The 10,717-nt window shown below is 34.7% G+C and overlaps 1 pseudogene; it reads left to right on the top strand.

Moving 5' to 3' along the window:
- The first annotated feature begins 28 nt into the window (after window positions 1-28).
- LOC114742468 (uncharacterized) lies at window positions 29-3,187 on the top strand (annotated as a pseudogene).
- Window positions 3,188-10,717: the final 7,530 nt, after the last annotated feature.

Below are 10,717 nucleotides of genomic sequence, written 5' to 3'. Positions count from 1 at the left end.
GCTGTTGTTGCATTTTGGCTCGAACTGAATTGCATTGGTGCTGCCATGGTTGCAGGCTCTAGGAGATTTTACAAGGATGATTAATAACTTCTCAGTGCTGCCATCAGATGCAAGGGAGGGTAAGGTGGGTTCATACTGGTACCATGAAGATACAAATGCTTTTTTTGATGATGTGGACCACTACAAGATGATCAAGGCCATGTGCAAGCTTTCATGTAGTGTATTGACAACATGGAGGAGCAAGCACCTGATGCCTCAAAGCGTCGAGCAAGGTTTAGGATATAGAACAGCTAAAGGGTCACTTGTTCCGCTATCACAGGTTGCTCATGTGCAGTCTATGTTTGGAAGGAAGGAAGGTAACACTCGCATATTTTGCATCTTAGAGGAATTTTGGGTGTTAGTTTCTGAGTTTTTGTTCCCTTTAAATATTGACGCTGAAGATTTTTTCTGTGATGCAGGTATTCATTTGTGAACAAAAACTATACACTAGAGCACAGTTAAATCAGCATATAAGCACTGGTGATTCTGAGGTGGATGGAAGCGAGAGCGAGAGAGGTGGTTTTATGGGGCATCCTATGTGTGAATTCTGCCGAACCCCATTTTATGGGGACAATGAACTATACACTCATATGTCGACAGAACATTTTACTTGTCACATATGCCAAAGGTAACATCTTAGCTGACCATCTACTTTGTTAGATCTCATATTAATATGCTGGATTTAAATGTTATAAATGTAATCTTGAAATGTATACTTTTTGGTGCAGGCAACATCCAGGACAATATGAATATTATAAGAATTATGATGACTTAGAGGTAAGATATATAACTGTTGGTCTTCCTTTTAGCCTCAGAGTATATGGCTAAATCATTTGAACTCTTGAGTATTTGTGTAAACAGACCCACTTCCGTCAAGAGCACTTCCTATGTGAAGATGAAGCTTGCCTTGCTAAAAAGTTCATTGTATTTCAATCTGAAGCAGAGATGAAGGTGATTATGTGGACATTTTTTTCCTCTAATTTTTTTGGTCCTAATAATTTATTTGGTACATGTTTGTTATACATGCATAGTCGGATGATTTTAAAACTGGACAGATCATATGATTCATTGTCAGTAATGATTGAACTAGTGAAGTAGTGATATCTAAATATAGATTCTTTATTTTTGCTGCGGGCTTACCCTTCCATTCATTTTTAACACTAATTTTTCCCTGCTTGCCTGTTGCTTAGAGGCATAATGCTATTGAACATGGAGGGCGAATGTCAAGGTCAAAACGCAATGCTGCTCTTCAGGCATGTTCCTCGACTTAACAATTTTTCCTGTGAATTCTTGTTTATCTTGTTTCTCATTCGTTCTGGAATTACCGGTTTGAATTGTCAAATAATTCGATTTTGTCATCCTTTTATTCTCTTACATTGGCTTTTATTCTTTCCCCTGAAGATTCCAACTAGCTTCCGATACAGACACAGTAATCAACAAGATCAACGGCGTGGAAGAGGTCGGACATTTCGTCGTGATCCTTCTGAAAGTGAACTTTCTTTGGCCATTCAAGCCAGTTTTGAGACAGCAAGTGCAGAGAGCACAAGTCATGATCTAGCTACATCAAGCAGTGGACAAGTTGCTCTTGGTTATGGGGACTTTGATAATGAGCCAGGCATTCAATCATCTGAATCCTTAGCTACATCAAGTTCTGAATTGCCTTCAAGATACCTCCAAGCCTTGGGACAAAATTCAAGGAGTTCACCATTGGAAGATTCCTCCTTCCCTCCACTTCCCATAGCATCAATCAATGGCCAAGCAAAGCCCAAAAATGAATCTGAAGGTTCATCTAGCAATACTATGGCAGCACATTTGCGTCGACACAGCAACAGAAATGTATCTGCTCTTAACCCTGCTAATGGATGGCCAGTTGCGAGTCGTGGATCTGTGCAGTCATCAAGTAATCCTATGCAATCTAAAAAGTCAACAAATGTTGCTTCTGGAGTGTCAGGTAATTCCAGTCAGACAAAGACTGTCATTAATCGTGGGCTGGCACCTTCAACCTATGCTAGTTCTGTCGAGACTACACAGAGAACTGCTCATGGACATTTGTCTCCTGGCATGTCAAGGGAAATACGTGACAATGGTAGAATTGTTCATTCTGTTTCTGCTCCAAATCTCATCGAAAGTAGTCCTTTGCAGTCGGAACCCTCATTTTCTGATTTTCCTCCAGTATCTGCTACAAAAGTCAACAAGCTGCCTGCAACTAGCCAGTCTTCGACGATGACAAGTGCGGAGGGTGTTGATTCTGCTGCTAATAAGTCCTTGGTTGAAAAGATTCGTAGTGCTCTTGATTTTGATCAAGATAGATACGCCATTTTTAAAGACATCTCTGCTCAGTATCGCCATGGAATAATAGATACAGGAACATATTTGGATTATGTGCAGCAGTTTGGCTTGTCTCATCTTGTACTTGAGTTAGCTAGGCTGTGCCCCGATCCACAGAAGCGGAAAGAACTTGTTGATTCTTACAATGCGAGTTTGCAAAGAATTGCTTTTCAAGAAAATGATTGGGGTGGCAGTAGTATCCATCACAAAGATGGCAAGGTCTCCAAGAAAGGGAAAGGTAAAGGTAAAGGTAAAGGGAAGTCTATAGATGTTGAAGAGAGACACTTTAAGGATAATTTAGAAGATAGCTTTATAAGCACTGTACGTCAATTACAGTTGAACCATAAACCTTCGGAAGAGAATGCAGAGGTCCTATCAAAGGGTGATTACCGTAGTGCCAGAGGTAAGTCGAAAATTTTGGCTGATGAACAACTGATTGGTACAAATTCTCGTAGTGTAGCCAACCCAAAGCATGCTGAGCAGAGTGAAGCATCACTTGGCAAGATTCCTAACCAAAGGAAAGATGAGGGGGCTGGTGGGGAGCAGGCAACGCAAAAAAGCTTCCAAGTTCATTAGAATGCGCCTCGGTGATGGTTCTGTAGAAGCATTGTTGGATCTTAGGAGTTCAAATGCCGGCTCAGATCCTGGATCAACAGAGGCCTTGGATGGTAATAAAAGCGATCCTGGGGGGCTGCCTGTGCGAGGTGTCTGGCGGAATGGAGGAGGTCATAAACTCTTTTCCTAGTTCTTTTTCTTAGTCTTGGGAAAGCGAAGGATTTCGTATAGTTGAGTTGGCCGGCAAAGGAACAACAGTTGAAATGAACAGAAGAAATCCAGAAATTTAACTTGTATCCAAATGGGGTAGAATTTTTGGTTCAGCGAAGTCGTGAATTTCTGGCATGTTGAATGCGTAGTGTCATTTGCCTGCATGGGGGATTGGTTTTGCTTGGTTCGACGTTATATTTTGATCAAGTGTTTATACTTCATATATACACAATGTACATGCGAGAGCACATTGGTTAGAGGCCAAGAGCTCTGTTTTTCTACTGTTTCTGTTGCTGACGTTGGGAGTCGTGATATTTTTTTTTTGGTTGGTGAACAGTACATGGTTTGAGCCCATCTTATCATATCAGAGTCATACGAGGTAAGACATCCTCACAAAGTCGTTGTGCAAAAACATCTTCAGCTTTTGTGGTGGCTCATCAAAAACACCAGCACCTCCTTTTGCTGAAAGCTAAGATTAGCTAAGCAATCTAGTGTCTACCCTGCTCAAAACCTCTCAACTCGTCACAATTTCTAACAAAATTGACACCATCTCTAATGCTTCCCAACATATTAACAACGGCAGTAGAATCACGCTTTCAACAATTAAACATCGGCACCGTAATCTGGTAGCCAACCACGGCTCTACTTTTATTGCTAAACACGCTCCTTATTTCCTGGCAAATCCTTTGATTCGCCTGTCATCGCTCCCCCGTTAAACAAGAAAATCCATCACTTACAATTTCTATTAGATAGCTTTCCTTTCGTTCAGGTTTTTCTTCCTCTCGGGCAACATTCCTCTGACTTTGATTATATAAATATGTGTGTGTGTGTGTAGAGCCTTCATTACATTCACACACACGTGGACACGCTGTGAAGCACCAATATTTTTTTTTAAAAAAAAATGTTCGTATTCGAATGTGATTACTTCATGATGCGTACCCATATTATATCATTTATATAATTATATTTTTCGGAAAAAGATAGTTCTATCTATATTCTTCACTTGTTCACCATTTTTATGAGCACGTTTTCAAGAAAATATGAAAACGGGTGCAGAGTACAATCAGGCATGAAACTTGAGAGAAAAAATTGATTGGCATCTTCTTGTCTATTCTATTTTTCTTTTCATCAATGGTGGGTAGTCGGAACGATATATTATAAATATGATTAATTAAATATCATATTTTTTCGTTCTTTAATAATATGGTCGTCTGTTTTCTTACGCTAAGATATCTGAGGAGAAATGTCAGTGGAAACTTTATGACTATGTTGATGCTTCAGGACATTGGCATTGGGAGAGATTTCAACACCTCCTTCCACCAAATGTGAATCTCCAAATTGCAACGACTGTACCCCTGACATCTAACGAGGGGCCTGACTCTTGCTACTGGGACTTAACACCTTCAGGACACTTCACAGTCGCTTCGGCCTATCATGACTCACTTCTCCTTGACTATAGTGAGCAAAGCAGTCTCTGGAAATGGCCTGGATTGCAATGAGCTGGTGAGAGCTTTTCTTTGGCTAGCTGTCAAGAGTAAGGTCCTGACCAATGACAAACGAATGCGGAGAGGCATGACAACAGGAGGAATTTGTGAGCTCTGCCTTACTGGAGTAGAAGACTTAGACCACATCCTACTCAATTGTCCTTTTGCGGTTTCCTGCTGGTCGAAATTGTTGACGCCATCCCAGGCTCAAACCTTCTATACATAAGGCCGCTTAAGGAATGGCTCTTTTGGAATTTGAATCCAAGATGCAAGGGCATACACTGAAGATTGATATTTGGAACTCTCACCTGGAAGTTTTGGGACAACAGAAATAAAAATATTTTCATGAATGATTCAGCTACACCTGAAAATATAATTATTTCCATCTGTACTCTGGTTAACCATATTACCCAAGCTAGAGATGTACTTGGACTAATTGATACAAGCGCCAAGCTGACTGCTTTTGTAATCTTCACATTTTGTTAGTACAATTCATTTCCATCCAAAAAAAAAGTGGTCGTCTGTTTTGGGGCTGGCGAAACATATATGCGGAGAGAACTGAGGCGGTGAGCGAGAAGACGTTATGATTTAAAAACAAAGCTTTGATCCCGTCATGTTATGTTGCCTCTGGGCCCTGGCTTGCCAACGACCCGGCAACCCTTCATAGAGATTTACCATATCCCAACACGAAGTTGCTCGGTGGTCGGTGCCAATTTTTTTCTTTCATAATTCAATACCTATCATAATCGTCCGTCTTCCACATAAATGCATTGTGGCCATGTAAAGAAAGGCATTGCATTTTTTTCGTGGGTGGCTCCATATCTTGTTATTTACATTTCAGGCATATACTACCACCAGTCATTAATATAAAATCTTAATTTGACTTTTATTTTGATTTTAAAAAAAATCTCAATCCATTTTGTTTCTCATATTTATAATTTTTTTAAAAAAATAGTCCTTGTAATAATGATAGTTCTAGCCAGTATATATTTGATTAGTAAGGATATTTTAAGAAAGACAATATCTATTTATTATAATTGGTTAATTTAACTTATTTTCTTAATCATTTTAAATTAGTCAACTAGTTCTTATATTTAAAATTGAAGATAGTAATATTGTATTCTTTTTTCGTTTCAGGGACACAATTTCATTCGTCGCTGGTTGGAATGTCCCAATATGATCGATTGAATGGAATACTCATGAATGATTGCGTAGGTACCTATAGTTTTTTTTAATTTTTAAGTCGGTATCTATGAGTATTTTCTTTATATTAAATCATTTAATTTTATTTTCTTATTGCAATTGGTTTTTTTATACGGTCTAATATTGTTAATAGAATAAATTATAAAAATTAATGGTGTTAAAAAGTAAAATTAAAAACTTTAATAAAAAAATTATATAAATACTAAATTGAGAGAAATATGAGTACTTCAGTAATGATTTTCCAACGACTGCCCTGACTAGACGTGAAAGGCGCACTAATATCATGACCCATTATCTCACCAAGCCACACACACGATCCTATCATCGTGTTAAAAAATGTGCATTGCATTTAAGTCCATGCATATTTATATAATCTGCAAAAAATATTTTGCATTTGTTTTAACACATCTCCTATTTTATCGAATTTTTATTTGAAAATTTAAAATTTTATTTTAATACGCTTTCAAAATGTTTAATTAATTTTTTTATCAGACGAACGAATATAATTACGATGGATAAAAAAGAAAAACAAAATGACAGGTATCCTTATCCTTATCTGGAAGGCTGGAATACCGGGCAAGAACTCGCACCGGATACCTCTCACCGGCTAGGATGGGCACGTGTCAGTTTCATTATCTTTTGGGAATTCTCTGACAACAACGCAACGGCTCCTGCGTAAGATATGCGTATCATCCAATTTCTCTTCCTTGCTCTTTCCATCTTCTTTTTCAGATTTTCCTTTATTCTCTTCTTTGGTGTCTATAAAAGGATAATTGGCAGCCCAATGATCTCGCCTCCAAGGGCAAAGCATTGCCAACTGCCCCCGCTTATTTGGCAGCCCACGCGCCTTACCGTTCCCTTGTGTGTGTGTCTATGTGTATATACTACCTTTATTTCTAAATATAATAGCTAGTTAAGTAATTTAAGTAGATTAAGAAAATAAATTAAGTTAGTTATTTGTAATAAATATGTATTTTTTTTTTAAATATTATTGCTAATCAAGTGTAATAGAAGGACTACCTTCAGAAAAAGTACATAATATGAGAGATAAAATGGATTGAGGTTTTATATTTAGGACCAAAATAAAAGTCAAACGAGGTCTTATATTAAGAACCGAAGATAGTATATTATAATATTATTATTACATTAGTTGTTGCCACGTCAAATGCGTCCATGTTTGTCAATATAAAAAATTTGTTTTGATTTCATATATCAATGTAGCAATGTAAGGGCTGTCAAAAAAAAGTCTACCAATACAGGGTATGGAGTTTATAATAAGTCTCAATGAAAATGTATTGTTTTTATTTTATATGATATTACCTCTAATTCTTAACATAAGAATTAATTAACTAATTTGAGTAGATTAAAGAAATTAGTTAAGTTAGTTATTTGTAATAAATATGTGTTGTCTTTTCTAAAATATCCTTACTAATTACTTGTATTGGCTATAACTACTAATGTTATAAGGACTATTTTGAGAAAAAAATGAATAAATATGAGAGACAATAATAAAGAGTTTTATATTTAGGATCAAAATAAAAACTAAACGAGCTTTTATATTAAGCCAGATTCTACTATTTTAAACCAACTTATGATATTTAGAGTGTTTGGCTAGCGGTGACAAGACTGACTTTTACTCCATTTGACTTTTGTAAATATGAGTTGGATTAAAAATCAGTTAATATAATATAATTTATATTTAGATTGATGTTTATAAAGCGTCAATTTAAAAAGTTGGATATCTTTGAATTGATAGTGAAAAAATAAATTTAGGTATAAAATGAATAAAAAGAGCATGGGTTTTTATATAAGACTTAGTTAATTAATTTAAAAAGATTTAAAATATATAAGTATTTTAGAGAGATTATGTAACATGTGATATTTTCACCTCTAATGGAGGCTTTTTCTTTTTTTCCCTCTAAATTTTATTATTTAAATTTTTCTCAATACTTGTAGATATATATATATATATATATCAAATTATTAGATTTGTTAGAGTAATTTTACCTTTTTTAATTGTTTTTTTTTTCTCCGCGTTCTCACCACAAAGCACCCTAGATTAACTTCTACTTTAAATGAGTATTTTTCCGAAAAGTTAATTTGATAAAAAGCTAATCCAAAAAATTATCTAAGTCCGTAGCTATGTACCATCGCCCGTCTCTCAAATTCCACCGCGGGTTTGCTCTCCTGAATGTGAATCCGAACACGATCTTAATTATCAGCAATATATGGTGATTTCAATGTTTGAAGTGGCACTTACCAGTAAAATGAGGAATATTTTAACAAATAAAAATATTTGTTCATTTTGATGCAAGACAATCATAATAAAATAATCCATGTCACGCATCTTATATTCCACGTGCTATGAAACTGCATTATGCACTACTTAGCTTGTTCCAGAAATCAAAGGTGCGTGCTATGCATACGTAAAGGGTGTTTGGGTAATTAAGAAAATACTTTTAAAAAGTTTTTTTTTTAAACTGAGATAAATTTTTTCAGATATTTACTTGGTATATTGTAAAAATCACTTTTAAAATTATAATTTTTTTATATATTATTACTTTAAAAATCGTCTGCATGCTTCTGTTCCTCATTTGGCATGCATACGTTAAACCTCGAATACAATGGCTATCATATCACGAGTCATGTTCCAGATTCTGACCAAATTACTTTAATTTCTCTTCCACGATTGAATTCCTGAGCCTTTTTTCCTCAAGGGAGAGTGGCCCTTGCAACACGCGGCAATTGTGAAAACAATATAATCCATATCCACATCGGTGGTAGGTGCCGTCATATTCCCAAACCAAACACAGTACCTGCGGTGATACACCGTCCCGCGTCTTGTTAGCTAAGACGTGTAATTAATTAACACATGGCTTCACGGACATATAGACCAGTCAACTTAATACATGCTACTGCATTATTTTATATATATATATATATATATACTCCTCCGGTCCTTAATATAAGACCCAATTCTTGAGTTGGTTTTGATCCTAAATATAAGACCAATTTCTCATATTTATCAATTTTCTCTAAATTACCCCTATAGATACTCCCTCAACCATAATCACGTAGAAGAGGGAGATGGGGTATTAAGAAAGATAATTATGGTGTTTTAGGAAAAATACGTCACTTTTCTTATAATTAACTAACTTACCTAACTTCCTTAATCTAATCAAATTAGTTAAATGGGTCTTATATTAAAGACCGGAGGAGTATATATATTACATCGTCCTACCAAGAACCCTGCTTGCCTCCCGCTCATTTTTCATATTTTTTCCCCGAGCAGATTGATGTGTAGTTTTTTTTAATATTACTCTTCTGGTTCTTAATATAAGACCCATTTAATTAATTTGATTAGATTAAGAAAGTTAGGTAAGTTAGTTAATTATAAGAAATGTAACACATTTTTCCTAAAACACCATAATCATCTTTCTTAATACCCTATCTCCCTCTTCTACTTGATTATGATTGAAAGAGTATCTATAGAGGTAATTTAGAGAAAATTGACAACAATAGCCAGATATAGACCGCCCATGCAGTGCATCCCACAGAAAGTTACACTTTCATACTCCTCCGGTCCTAATTATAAGACCCAATTGACTTATTTGAGGAGATTAAGGAAGTAAGTTAAGTTGGTTATTTATAATAAATAAGTGTTGTTATTCCTAAATATCATTGCTAATTAAGTATATTGGCTAAAACTATCATTATTAGAAGGATTATCTTGGAAAAAAATGCATAAATATAAGAGACAAAATGGATTGGGTCTTATAATTAGGACCAAATAAAAAGTCAAATTGGGTCTTATAATAAGGACCGGAGGAGTACATTACAAACCATGCAATTTAAACTTCATGTCCGCTGTCTATGTAATTGTAAAACAGACTCTGAAAATTGCTGATTCTCTTAATTTATGTAATGTGATCTGAAGGGAGAATAGCAATTCACTAAAAAACCTCGTAAGAAGTTTAAATACTAAATCAATTTTTTTAAAAATTTGTAAAGCACAGATATAAAAAAAAAATGAGTACAAAATTTAATAACATAAGTTGTGATAATGTCTGGATTTGGTAATAATTTTTTGAAAAAATAACAAAAAAATAACCGTTCGATTTCAAAATGATAAAAAGACGATCCTGCCATGTTAAAACCTCTACAGGAATAGTGAAGAACTTTATATTCCTCCGGTCTTTAACATTAAATCTATTTAATTAATTTGATTAGATTAAAGAAGTCAAATAAATTAGTTAATTATAATAAAGTGACACGTTTTTTCTAAAATACCATAATCATCTTTCTCAATACCCTCTCTCGCTCTTTTATTTGATTATGGTTGATAAAATATCCATAGGGGTAATTTAGAAAAAACTGATAAATATGAAAAATGGGTCTTATATTTAGGACTAAAACCAACTTAATAATTAGGTCCTATATTAAGGACTGGAGGAGTATTATTTTAAAATTCAATTGGTTTTTTTTATTTTTTCTTAATATTTTATAGGGCTATTACTACCTCCTATCCTAATAGTAAGAGTTAGTTGACTAATTTGAAGAGATTAAGAAAATAAGTTAAGTTAGTTATTTGTAATAAATAAGTGTTATCTTTTCTAAAATATCTTTACTAATCAAATGTGTTGGGTAAAACTACAACCATTAAAAGGATTATCTTGAAATATATATATATAAATATGAGAGAGAAAATTGATTAAGCTTTTATATTTAAGATCAAAATAAAAATCAAATGAGCTATTATATTAAAGACTAGAGGTAGTAATTGTTATTCTTCTTAATTTGAATATACTAGCTTGAAAAAATGTTAAGTTCCAGATAAAATTTCCCCTCAAAAACCATTTTTCCCCTTCTGGTCAAACCCCTCAATTTCATTTTTGTTA

This window comes from Neltuma alba, unplaced genomic scaffold, assembly GCF_004799145.2.
Source record: "Neltuma alba isolate B1F8T4 unplaced genomic scaffold, ASM479914v2 tig00003770_pilon, whole genome shotgun sequence".
Taxonomy (NCBI): Eukaryota; Viridiplantae; Streptophyta; class Magnoliopsida; order Fabales; family Fabaceae; genus Neltuma; species Neltuma alba.
Note: the sequence above shows the minus strand (reverse complement) of the source record. Positions and strands in the feature narration are given on the sequence as shown.